Genomic DNA, 12570 nt, shown 5'->3' on the forward strand with positions numbered 1-12570 from the left:
TCGCCCTTTGGCCTTAAGTGATTGCTCATGCTTTCCAATGTATGCCAATCCTTCGTTTACCCATACCCCCAGATATTTGTATTCTGCTACTGCGGGTATTTCGTGGCCTTGTATTTTAAGACCCTGAACAGTTGAGCCGTTGAAAATCATCAGACCCGACTTAACTGCGCTGAAACTGTAGCCTAGAGCGTGCTCTTCGTCTCCGCAATACTTAACTAGAGTTTGCGATTCTTCCAGATTCTCAGCTAGCAGCACAATATCGTTTGCATACATCAAACCGGAGAGGCGCTGCTCTACCGTTCCGTCGCTTCGGCGGAACAGCGCCGCCTGTGGCTGAGTGCCGAGGCAGCTGAGCGGCGTAGTCGTTTCCGTTCTGCGAGGCGTTTTTGAGCATGTCCCTACCCGTCGTTTTGCGGTTGGGCTTTGAGAGCTTTGAGCTGCTTTGAGTAATCGCAAGGAGTATTTTTCGACCGGGAAATCATGAAAAAGGAAAAGGCCGTCCTCGGCAGGGCGTACATGTTTTTTTTTTTTTGAAACCGCCCGGCGCATGGTATTTCTGTTATATACCCGAAAATTCCGCGCGCGTTATTTCACCACGCGCTAGGCACACCTTCGTTAGGCGCTTGTAAAAACGACTTCGAAGACGGGAATTGCGCCTGCACTGCGCGTTCATCTTATATTAGGTCTAGTCGAAACTCGCCTGAAGATCAAATACCGCCGATCCGTGTAGCCGTGGCGCCGTAGTAGTGGTAGTTGCAATGGTCAGCGTTCATGTAAAATGAAAAAGATGCTACACCTGTCTTTTTTGGTTATAGCTAGGCTCAAACGATTCAGAGTAGAATAATAGCAAATGACATCCCAGTTTCAACCTTGCAACGAGAGCTATAAAAGGAGAAAAATAAACAAGCAAGGCAAAAGTAGGATCATATTTATGGTTGGAAAAGCAAACACACATATACTCCCAGCACTTCCTGCACAATTATGCTGCAATAGCTCACTGAACCCGGCCTTCAGACTATCAAACGTAATCATAATATAAGCCAAATAAGGTTGGCCAAACACACATATACTCCCACACTCCCACACAAAGCAAACACACATATACTCCCAGCACTTCCTGCACAATTATGCTGCAATAGCTCACTGAACCCGGCCTTCAGACTATCAAACGTAATCATAATATAAGCCAAATAACGGCCCAAAGCAACTCAGGCTATGAGAGACGCCGTAGTGGAGGACTCCGGAAATTTCGACCACCTGGGGTTCTTTAACGTGCGCTGACATCGCACAGCACACGGACGCCAATTCGTTTCGCCTCCATCGAAACGCAGCCACCGTGGTCGGGATTCGATCCCGGGAGCTCCGGCACAGTGGTCGGGCGTCTTACCACTGCACCACCCCGGCGGGGCTATAAGCCAAATAAGCCAACCATCTCAGCATCATTTTTACTTGTACGACAATGCTCTTGTTGAACACGCCGGAGCTGCTACATATAATTGACTTGGAAAATATTATACTATACATGGCTTTCTCCCGACATGCTGTGGAGGTTGGGAAAATAAAAAAAAAGTACATTACTTGCTAGCGTTCTCTCAGCGCAGAAAGTTCAATGCGATTGACCGCACCTGCCTTGAACATCTGAAGGCTGTTCAGATGTTGTTCAGGCCAATACTGTCAAACTGTTAAATACAATCGAAAGAAAAAAAAACAGTGTGATGTGTTGTAAGATAAGCCACCGACAACTAAGAAAGCATTCTATTGTTAAATGAATCCCTCTTATGGCTCGTTCGCTAAGGTGTTCTACTTTCTCAGCGTGCCACGCACTTGCGGGGCCGATACCTGACCTCGATACCTGATGAGTGTGAGGGGACACGACCATGTATGTAGTTTTCTATTTGCACGTAAAGGAATCCGTATAACTGAAAGCCACTCCTTTTACAACCTTGTCACTGCAGCTTTACCGGACTGCCGCTAAATCTGTTTACATTGGCCATAGAAGCAATTTCTGAGAGAAGTAAAACGGTCTTGTCTTATACTACGCCACAATCAGGAAATCTCGCGTTCACTAAAACGCCAATAAGAAAAGCTGTATTTAGGCGGGCCAGGAAATGGGCGCTGCTGAGAAAATACGTAAACCCGGCCGTGTCGGATGAAACGTGAATGCGAAATAAAAATATATATATATTTGCTACTCGGCTTTCGTAATTAAAAAACGAATGATACATTCATTCTCGTTTCCACAAACTAAATTGTACTGTTTTTCTTGTTCGGCTTTTATATGAAGCCGATAGCAGATTTTGTGACCATGCAGTATTGATTGAGCGGTGAAATGAGTGATTTTATTAGGCGAGACGGACATGCCACAAACAAATGTTAACAAATTCTAAGAGTATCAACGCAGAGCTCTCACCACATTTTCATTGGCTGACAAACTGAGAGGAAAAATGTCAAGATCATGTTAATAGGAACTGTTCATGTCTCCTAGCTGCTCTTTCTGTTAAGAAAAAAAACAACGTAAATTATCTATAACTATATGTCAGCGAAAGTAGCCGCGCAAACGTTGCCTCTGCCCATCACTGAAATCCTGACGCAGCCCGAACGACGATGGTGGCTGCCTTTTCTTTCTCCGTACTGAGCTTTTCTTGTACACAGGCGGGGAAATGCTAGCGTTGTAACTTACGCTGTTGGGTTCCTTAGATGTTCAATTGTCAATAAAGTGATTACAGATGAAGGAGTGCGGCTTCGGCTCCGAGACTCTCGTGCCGTCACTCCTGGGGAACAGAAGGCACAAAGCACCCGGTTACAACCGAAATTAAAAAAATCCAGCACTTTCCATGACCACACAGTAATCAAATACGTAGATTCCTGCCTCTGCCTTTCAAAGAACCATGCTTAGGTCACCCGTCCCTCATGCTTGTGTGGAAACCCGTAGAAATAATCGACGTAAAAGCGTCCGACTAGTTTGCGTAGCTGCCAGTGCAGCCAACAACGCACCACGTTTCACCAGCCTTGTTTGGCCAGACTTCATTTCACTGGATATATTCACACAACCAGCCCAACTTTCTGCTCTCTTGAGGATATATTAACGCACAACATCACCTAAACCTTTCAATTTCCACACAAACCAACGACAAACAGCACGCTCCAATGCGATGGCAATGCACCGGCTCCAGCCGGCGCATGCCGGCGATTGAGAGATACGCCGAGAGGCGGCGCCACTCGTTCAGCTGTCCGGTCCCTATAGGGCCCCGCATACCGGCGTCGTGCGGCCACATTGCCATCGTCGCCGCGCGTCGCTGCATTTTGTTGATTTTGTTTGTGTGTTTCGCCATGTGCTTGTGTTTTCTTGTTTGCCATGCCGGGCAAAGCGTATTTCACAGGAGAGGAAAAGGACTTGCTGACGGAGTTCGTCAAGAAGTACACAAGTGTGATCGAAAAAAAAAGTGACGCAGTTTCGCTGAACGCGAAGGCGAAGGCATGGGAACGCCTCTGTCCGGAATACAACAGCATGCCGCACGTGCGACCAAGGGAGGTGAAACAGCTAAAGAAGAGTATGGGACAATCTGAAGCAAGAACTAAAGAAGGAAAAAGTGAAACAAATTCGAGACGTCAAGGCCACCGGTACGTTCTTGTATAATTTTTTTACCCCACAAATTTTAGTTAGTTTTTTTTCCCCGAAAACTTTCAAATATATATTGTATTATGTTGCAGGCGGTGGACCACGTCCTGAACAAATGTACGACAGATTCGCCCGAATAGAGGCGCGCGTGCCCAATCCATTTGACAGCGATAGGCAGTCGCTAGCCAACCAGCTCCATGCCAGTCAGTCCGTTGCGGACATTATTGGCAGCATGATAACGGGAAACCAACAGCCTGACGACAGCGATGACGGTAAACGGAACGCGATTTCTACGTCCACCACCACTGTGTTTCTAGTTCTGCGGTCACTGTCGCGTGTTTCACTGCTTGCGGTGCAGTAATTGCTCGATTGTTGCTGAGGGCAGGTGTCATTGCCCAAAGGATTTCTGGCCTCGTTTCCTGACCTCTCTATTCTGAGCCATTTCAGAATAAGCGGCTGGGCCACAATTTTTTTTTATTCGAGAAGTTTGCCATATGGCATATGTTAAGAAAGCGTGAAGTCTAGTTTCCGGCCACAGTTGTGTTGTCAATAAATAGGCCCTTTGTTGCTGCTATAATTGTTACGCATATTGCCCTCTTTCTGATGATTATTGGCGTAATTAGCACAGAGCAGTTATTAATAATTAGTAATTATGTAATAAAATACCCTCTATCTGTACAGTTTAAAGCATTTCGCCACATTCCTCAGTCAACCTGCGCATCTCCCAGTGTCGTATTGCTTAGTTGCCATGAATGCAGACAACTGCTTGCTCTTTTCACGTAGAACTAGTGTGAATATGTGAGTAGGTGAACACCGTACGCCTGTTGTAAATGTATATATATACTTCATCTCCCACTGCAACACAGCTGCAGGAGCTTGTGTGTTCAAAAAACTTTCTAGAATACATCATACATTGTGTATCTTGTAATGCTGAACTTAGGAGCTTGTGTGTTCGAAAAACTTTCCAGAGTACATCATACATTGTGTATCTTGTGATGCTGAACATACAGGTGGTCGTGCACCGAAATACTTGTTCAGACTCCATGTATGCTTTTCTTGAACACCATTTATTTGTTGTGTTTCCTATGTTCTAGTAACTTTTTTTTTACAAAATTTGTGATGAATCTCAATAACAACCAGCATCAGCCAGGATTTCCCGCAACTTCGCCATCCCCTAACACCACCAATGGCAGGGGGCTGCCAGCAGAAGCTACGACGATGGCTTCCCGCGCAGAGGAGGCAGTACTGCAGCCGGACTCCAGAGCTGGGCCTATGGCAGCTCGCCGTCGACAAGGTGGTCGGCTTGCTGCTGTTGATACGGCGCTCTCAACAGAGCTGGAAGCTCGCCTTCGAAGCGCCGAGGATGAGCGCAACCGAAGGCACATCGAGCATGAGAGAAGGCTGCAAATGGTAGCAAATGAAGATGCATTAAAACAAGAAAAGTATGCCGGTGAAATGAAAAAACGCAACGTGCAGCACAAAATGAAGATGCGCGTATTGCGGGGCAAACTGAAAGTGCAGAACCTCAAAAAAGCTTTTCTGCTGAAAAAGCTTGAAGCCTTTGGAGAAGCTGGTATCAATGAAACTCGCCACATGGCACAATAAATACCTTTTGTGCAGACACTTTCGTTGCGATTTTAGTTTATCCTAAAGAATGAGCACTATTTCATATGCTAACAACACTTGGCTTTAATTACGCAGCATTAACCTCTGTTTACCTCTACACAGTGTCCATGTCGCTATCATCTTCACTTAGGACACTAGTGAAGCAACGCTGGATGAGGTGCCTGCGATGCGGCGGTGCCCAGAAGTGCGTCAGGTTCACTCACTTCCGTATCTGCATCTTCAGGCTCAGGATCATTGCCATTAGGGACGGGATCCCTCAAAGTGTAAGCAATGTTGCGCCGTGCAGCACATGCGGTTATAATTGCAACCGATCGTTTTATCAGCGTTTTGAGCTTCGTCCTCAAGCAGGCGAATCGTCTCTTTCATACCCCAAAAGCCCGCTAAATTGAGTTTCTTGTTTTAATTTGGCTTCTGTTGTACCTGCAAGGTACATAGAAACATAATGAGCTCACGCTTATTTCACATAGCTTAAGCAAAACGATTTCCTCCAATTGCCTTTTCTCAGCAGCTGTCCAAGGGTTTCTCAAGGGTGTCATTAAGAAGGGCGAACATGCATGCCCTTGATCCCCAAGAAGAATTCCTGTTGTCGCCTTCTGCTCGTACATTACCATCACCCTGCTGTTGGAGAAAATGCGACTGTCGTGAACAGATCCAGGCCAGCTTACCACGATATCATAAAATTGGAGCTCGGGCCCCGAGACCGCCTGTAAAAGTAAAAGAATTATGGAGACAGTAGCATGTGGGTTGCCATATTGTATTTGTACAGATACCGTGTACAGTCTTCTACACGCCTGTCTAAAGGCCTTCTGTGCATTTATGACACTGCTGCTGTCTGATGGATTGGCCAAAGCTTTCTGCGGCATACATAAGCAGCCACTGTCACTTGGCATGTACTCTAGATAAGTACGCAAAATATATGTATTGTGGAAGAAGGCTAGGTAGAGACGGCGAGGTCGTGGCGGCAAGGACAGCGAAGCCTTGTCTAGCGTTTTAATCCGATCACGAACCCAGGCACGCGCCGGAGCCGGCGCTGCGGGACGATGATGATGGTATGTACAAATGAAAGAAGGTCCACAGAAGGCTCACACAATCTGCCCGGGGGGTCGGAAGCGGCCAGCCTGGCCGCTCCTAACTAACCGATGTACCGCGGCGCACAAACGGTTTCAAGCGAGAAACATGAACAATTTCAGTTCCACGGTGGCGTCGATCGGCTGGGGGATCAACAGGCGTGACTTTGTAGTTAACTGGAGAAGTTTGGCTGATGACCTTGTAGGGACCAAGGTAGCGGTGGTGGAATTTGTCACTAAGGCCAGGGGTGCGCAGTGGAGTATAAAGCAGTACTTAGTCACCGGGACGATAAGAGACCACGCGATGCGTGGAATCGTAGCGACTCTTGCGCTCTTCCTGGCACGCTGCTGTGTTGAGGCGGGCAAGATGACGGCATTTGGCCACACGAGATAAGAACTGGGTAGGTACCGATGTGGAGTAGTCGGGCGTAGAGAAGAAGGAAGCGTCGAGAATTGTAGTGGGACGACGGCCATAAACGAGGAAAAATGGAGAATAACCGGTAGTCCGCTGTACTGCTGTGTTATAGGCGAAAGTGACGAATGGTAGAATAGTGTCCCAATTTCGATGATCCGGTGTGATGTACATAGAGATCATATCCGATAAGGTGCGGTGAAATCGCTCAGTCAGCCCATTAGTCTGGGGATGGTAGCTTGAGGTAGTCGTATGAAGGGTGGATGACGCGCAAAGAACTTCGGCAACGACTGTCGATAAGAAGGCCGTCCCTCGGTCACGTAGAAGCACCCGAGGAGCTCCATGATGCAATACAATTGATCGCAAAAAGAAATTTGCTACTTCTTGAGCGGAACCGGTCGGTACAGGTGCTGTCTCAGCGTAGCGTGTAAGGTGGTCGACAGCTGTTATAATCCAATGGTTACCCCCATCGGAGAGAGGCAGGGGACCATATAAATCGATGCCGACTACGTCGAATGGCGTGGCGGGACAGGGAACAGGTTGTAGAAGGCCAGCGGGTGAAGAAGTCGGCCGTTTGCAACGTTGGCACAGAGGGCAGGATGCGACGTATTTGGCAACGCTGGAAGATAGGCCAGGCCAAAAGAATCGTTCTTTCACGCGGTCGTAGGTTTTGTCAACACCAAGGTGACCTGCGTCATCGTGGAGAGCCGCCAGTATACGTGGGCGAAGCACACGCGGCACGACTGGGATCCAGCGAGTGCGATCAGGGCAATACACGAAGCGGAGTAGGATGCCATCTTCGAGCTTGAAATTGCGAAGTTGTCGGCGAAGCCGAGCATTGGGTGGGTCGGAAGCGCCAATAAGGCGGTCGATGATGGGACGGCAGTAGGCATCGGCTAATTGCTGTGAGCGGAGAGCATGTTTGTTCTTAGAGTCGTCGAATGAAACTGTTGTGATATACGTCGGGGAAAGAGACGGTAGGCTGTGGTCATAGGTGGAAATGCATTGGGAAGAAAAACAGCAAGCCGATTCCGAAAGTGGACAGCGAGAAAGAGCGTCGGCGTCTTGGTGTTGGCGACCCGATTTATAAGTGACGTCAAAAGTGTATTCTTGCAGGCGTAGAATCCAACGGCCAAGTCGGCCTGTCAAATTTTTGAGCGAAGACAACCAGCAAAGAGCATGGTGATCGGTCACAACTGTGAAGTGTCGACCGTATAGGTAAGGGCGAAACTTTTGGACAGCCCAGACGACGGCAAGGCACTCCTGCTCGGTAATAGTGTAGTTTTTCTCAGCTGGAGTCATAGTCCGACTGGCGAAGGCAATCACTTTCTCACGCGAAGTTGCATCGCGCTGCAGAAGTACAGCGCCAAGACCGAGACCACTGGCCTCAGTGTGCAGGATGGTTGGAGCGCTGTCACTGAAGTGGCCAAGAACAGGGTCTGATGTGAGGGCGTGCTTCAGGTTATTAAAAGCAGCTTCGCACTGTTCAGTCCACACGAAAGGGCTGCGTGCTTTAAGTAGTTGATGAAGTGGAGCAGCAATACTTGCAATATGCTTTATAAAACACCGGAAATAAGACGCCAGGCCGAGAAAACTGCGCAATTCTGTAGTCCGTTGTGGACGAGCAAACTTCAAGACCGCAATGATTTTTTCAGGGTCTGGACGAATGCCGTCATGGCTGACTAGATGTCCCAATATTTTAATTTCCTTCTGTGCAAAGTGGCACTTCTTAGTGTTGAGCTGAAGGCCCGCTGAAGCGAGACACGTGAGGACCTCATTGAGGCGCGTGATATGGTCGTTAAAAGTTGACGAAAAGATGACAATGTCATCCAAGTAACATAAACAGGTTCTCCATTTTAGGCCACGAAGCACAGCATCGATCATCCTTTCAAATGTCGCTGGTGTGTTACAAAGTCCGAAAGGCATAACATTAAATTCGTAAAGGCCATCGGGAGTTGCGAAAGCGGTTTTTTCTTTATCGTCCTCGTGCATAGGTATTTGCGGATAACCTGAGCGGAGGTCCAAAGTCGAGAAATATTCGGCACCTTGGAGAGAGTCAAGGGCGTCATCAATTCTTGGCATTGGGTATACATCTTTGCGGGTAATTTTGTTGAGTGCGCGGTAATCAACACAAAAGCGTACCGAGCCGTCTTTTTTTTAACTAACACTACTGGGGAGGACCATGGGCTTGTCGAGGGACGAATAATATATCGATGGAGCATGTCATTTACATTTTCTTCAATTACTTTTCGTTCAGAGAGGGAAACCCGATAAGGCCGTCGGCGAACGATAGAGTTACCTTCAGTAATGATGCGATGGTGCGCAACACTAGTCCGTCCCAGTGGTGGGGAAGTGGCATCAAAAATGGCTTGGTGTTGTCGAAGCATTGTCAGCAGTTCTTGGCGTTGGTTCGGCGTGAGGTTAGGATTAATAGTCTTTGTGAGAACAGAAAGATAGAAGTCATGCGAAACACGGTGCTGAGGCAGAGGGGCGGTGAGCACCATCAAGGACAAAGGTGGAACATCCACCATGCAGGGGAGAGAAGTTCCTTTTGTGAGCACGAGGGATTCACGTGAAGTGTTAGTGGCCGCTACTGTCGCTGAGCCGTTGCAGAACCTCACAAGACTAAACGGGAAGGCGATACCGCGTGCAAGATGACGATAAGATGGTGCGATGAGTACGTCTCCGACAGTGATGTGGTCAGAAACAACGGTAAGCAGTTTTTCGCACTGAGGAGGCAGAACAGTATCAGCGGCGGCAACGAGGGGATGATATCGTTCAGAAACTTCAGATGAAAAATCGCTGTCTGTCATATGAATAACACGGTCGCCACAAGAAATTAACACCGAAGCGGTTGACAAAAAATCCTATCCAAAAATTATCTGATGCGCACACGGTGAAAGCACAGCAAACTGCACATGATGGCGGACGCCGTCTATAACAATTCGAACTGTACACTTTGCTGAAGGATGTAGAGGGACGTCATTTGCTCCACGAAGTTCAGGTCCATCATATGGTGTTGTTACTTTCCGCAAACGGTGGCCCAAACCAGAGCGAATAACAGAAATTGCAGCCCCTGTGTCAATCAAAGCTTCGACCGGTAATCCTTCAGCTAAAACGGAAATCATATTGTACGGGTGATGCGGAGGACTTTTGGTAAGTTCGCAGAGTGCAGTTTCACCTCCGGAAACTGCATCGCTTAGTTTTCTGAATGACGGACAGGAACAGTTGTTGCTGGTCGAAGTGGAGAAACAGAGCGGCTGTATGGGGAAAGGGACCGGCGTCGGGATACATGGACACCACTTGGTTCAGACGAGGATACCGGTGGTGGAGAGGATCGACGAGGTGGGCTGGGAATAAGTCGTCGCTGATAATATGAGGGTTCGTCACTTTCGAAGGCGTCATAACCACGCCGCTCGTTCTGAATGCGTCGACGACTGAAGCGGGATATATGTCCTCGTATTCCACAGCAGTAGCACACTGGGCGAGATGGGCGCCAAGGTGCGTAATAGGGTGGAGTAGGCTGAGCCGTCGTCACGGCGTTGATGTGGTGGTAGGGGGATGCCAGTTGGGGCGGCGGAACAAAAGGAGGGGGTGATGCTGCGACGTGCGCGTAAGTCGATGCTGGGCGGGATCGGACGCCATAGGTCGCGTGATTGTGCCAGCTCATCTTTAATGATGTTGCGGAGACGGGCGTCATTAGAAGGTACGGAAGAATGATCGCACCCGTGTCGACAGACAGGCTTGAGAGCTTGGAGCTCCTCCCGGATGATGGCTCGAATCAGTACCCGTAGATCCAGGTCAGCAGAGGTCGGGCCAGTAGCAATGCCGGGCTGCAATCGGGAGGACTGCAGCTGGTCGATGCGCTGGCAGGTCGCAATAATGGAGTCAACAGTAGAAGGATTCTGGGCAATCAGGGTATTATAAGCCACAGAATTAATTCCTTTTAAGATGTGGTGTACGCGTTCAGGTTCCGGCATGGTGGGACTAACACGCCGGCAGAGTGCAAGTATGGCCTCTATGTAAGACGCGTACGACTCATCGGGACCTTGGAGGCGAGAGGCGAGCTTGTTCTTCGCGACCTCAGTTCGAACTGCGGGGTCCGCGAAATATTGGCGGAACTGCTGCTTGAATGTTGTACAGTTGCTGGTGTGGGGTTCGCGGTTAATAAACCAGGTTCTGGTGACCTCAATGAGGTAGAAAGAAACATTAAGAAATTTTAGAGCATCGTCCCACCGGTTGTAGTTACTGCAGCGTTCATAGGTGTCCAGCCACTCGTCTTCATCGCGACGACCAGCGAACAGCGGCGAGTCGCGTTGTCGTGTGGGAAGAGTCGGAGGGAGTGGTGCAGTCGAGGTAGAGGGTCCTGCCGATTCGTGGGGGCTCTCGGTAGACATAATGATGGTGGCAGGCGGTAAACAGCGACCGGAACGTAGCTCCAGCGAGAGGCAGGGCACAAAAGAGCAAGGGGATAAATTCTGAACTCCACCAGTTGTGGAAGAAGGCTAGGTCGAGACGGCGAGGTCGTGGCGGCAAGGACAGCGAAGCCTTGTCTAGCGTTTTAATCCGATCACGAACCCAGGCATGCGCCGGAGCCGGCGCCGCTGGACGATGATGAGGTATGTACAAATGAAAGAAGAAGATGATGGCATGTACAAATGAAAGAAGGTCCACAGAAGGCTCACAGTATATATGCCATACGTTAACTACTTCGCTTTCACATTACAACCTTCTTTTGGGGTGTTTATATTCAGTCTGTGTGTTTACTTTAGTGTGCTGACTAGTGTTGGCACCTTTGTGGTACAGCCTTTGTCAAAAGTTTAGAGCTCGAAGGGTTACTTCTGGGCCACATCGTGTGGCCTGTAATGCAGTCCCAGCGTTCCAAATCTACTGAAGTTAAGCGTTTTTTTTTGTCCTACCCTCACCAATGGGGAGGACTTCCACAAATTCTAAAGCAGTTAGCGCCAGCACACGGCTTTTATAAGCAAATCCTCTGGCCTCTCTAAACGTTTGACAAAGCCTGTACACGTACGGAAGAAACCATAATGCAGTTGACATCATACAAATGTAAAAAAAAAAACATAAAACGAGCGCTCTTCTGGACACGCTTGGCAAGTTGGCAAGGAACCCGATTTGCGTTGTCATTTCTAGAAAGTTGGAAAAAAAAGGAGCGCTCACCTGCACATTTATGGAGAAGACCTCTTTTCTGTTCTTGAACACCTGCGCTTCGTCTCCACCTGGGCTCTTTATGGGCACATGTGTGCAATCTATGCATCCGGTAACGCCGGGGAATCTTGCCAAGGCGTGGAACCTGGTCATTACTGACCTCACTTCAGAAGCGCTTGGCAGCTGGACGTTCTTCGGGTACAGTCGCAGGCAGATCAACTGTGTGACCTCCCAGATGCATCGGCACACGGAGGGTTGCGTTACGCAAACAAAGTCGCCAACAACAGTTTGCATTGCACCGCTGCCGTAAAAGCGTAGTGCGATCAATACCTTCAACATAGCCGGTAGCGGGGCTTCTCTGTTGTCCGTGTTGGAAGGCAGTTGCAGCTCTGCTAGTATTGATGTCACTGCTCGCTTTGAGAAGCGATAACGGGCTAGGAACTCCTCTTCTGTGTAGGGCTCGAGTGGATTGTGCCTGTCGGCGAGATGCCGGAGAGGAGTGACCGCCGGCGGCTTGTCAAAACCGCCGTAAACCAGTTCAGTCGCGCGTCTAAGAAACCTTGCATAACTCTCGAAGCTGTCGTCTTCGGATAAGTAATGAAACGGCATTCTCGCTGCTCGCTGTAACAAGTAAAAATGGCAGAAAACAGCTGTGCTGTCCGCGGGAACTGGCAAGACCC

At 48.8% G+C, this 12570-nt stretch overlaps 1 pseudogene; it reads left to right on the forward strand.

Moving 5' to 3' along the window:
- The first annotated feature begins 3355 nt into the window (after positions 1–3355).
- LOC146188046 (uncharacterized) lies at positions 3356–5224 on the forward strand (annotated as a pseudogene).
- The last annotated feature ends 7346 nt before the right edge of the window (positions 5225–12570 follow it).

The sequence above is a fragment of the Amblyomma maculatum genome, chromosome 5 (genome assembly GCF_055883805.1).
Source record: "Amblyomma maculatum isolate TAMU_Amacu chromosome 5, ASM5588380v1, whole genome shotgun sequence".
NCBI lineage: Eukaryota > Metazoa > Arthropoda > Arachnida > Ixodida > Ixodidae > Amblyomma > Amblyomma maculatum.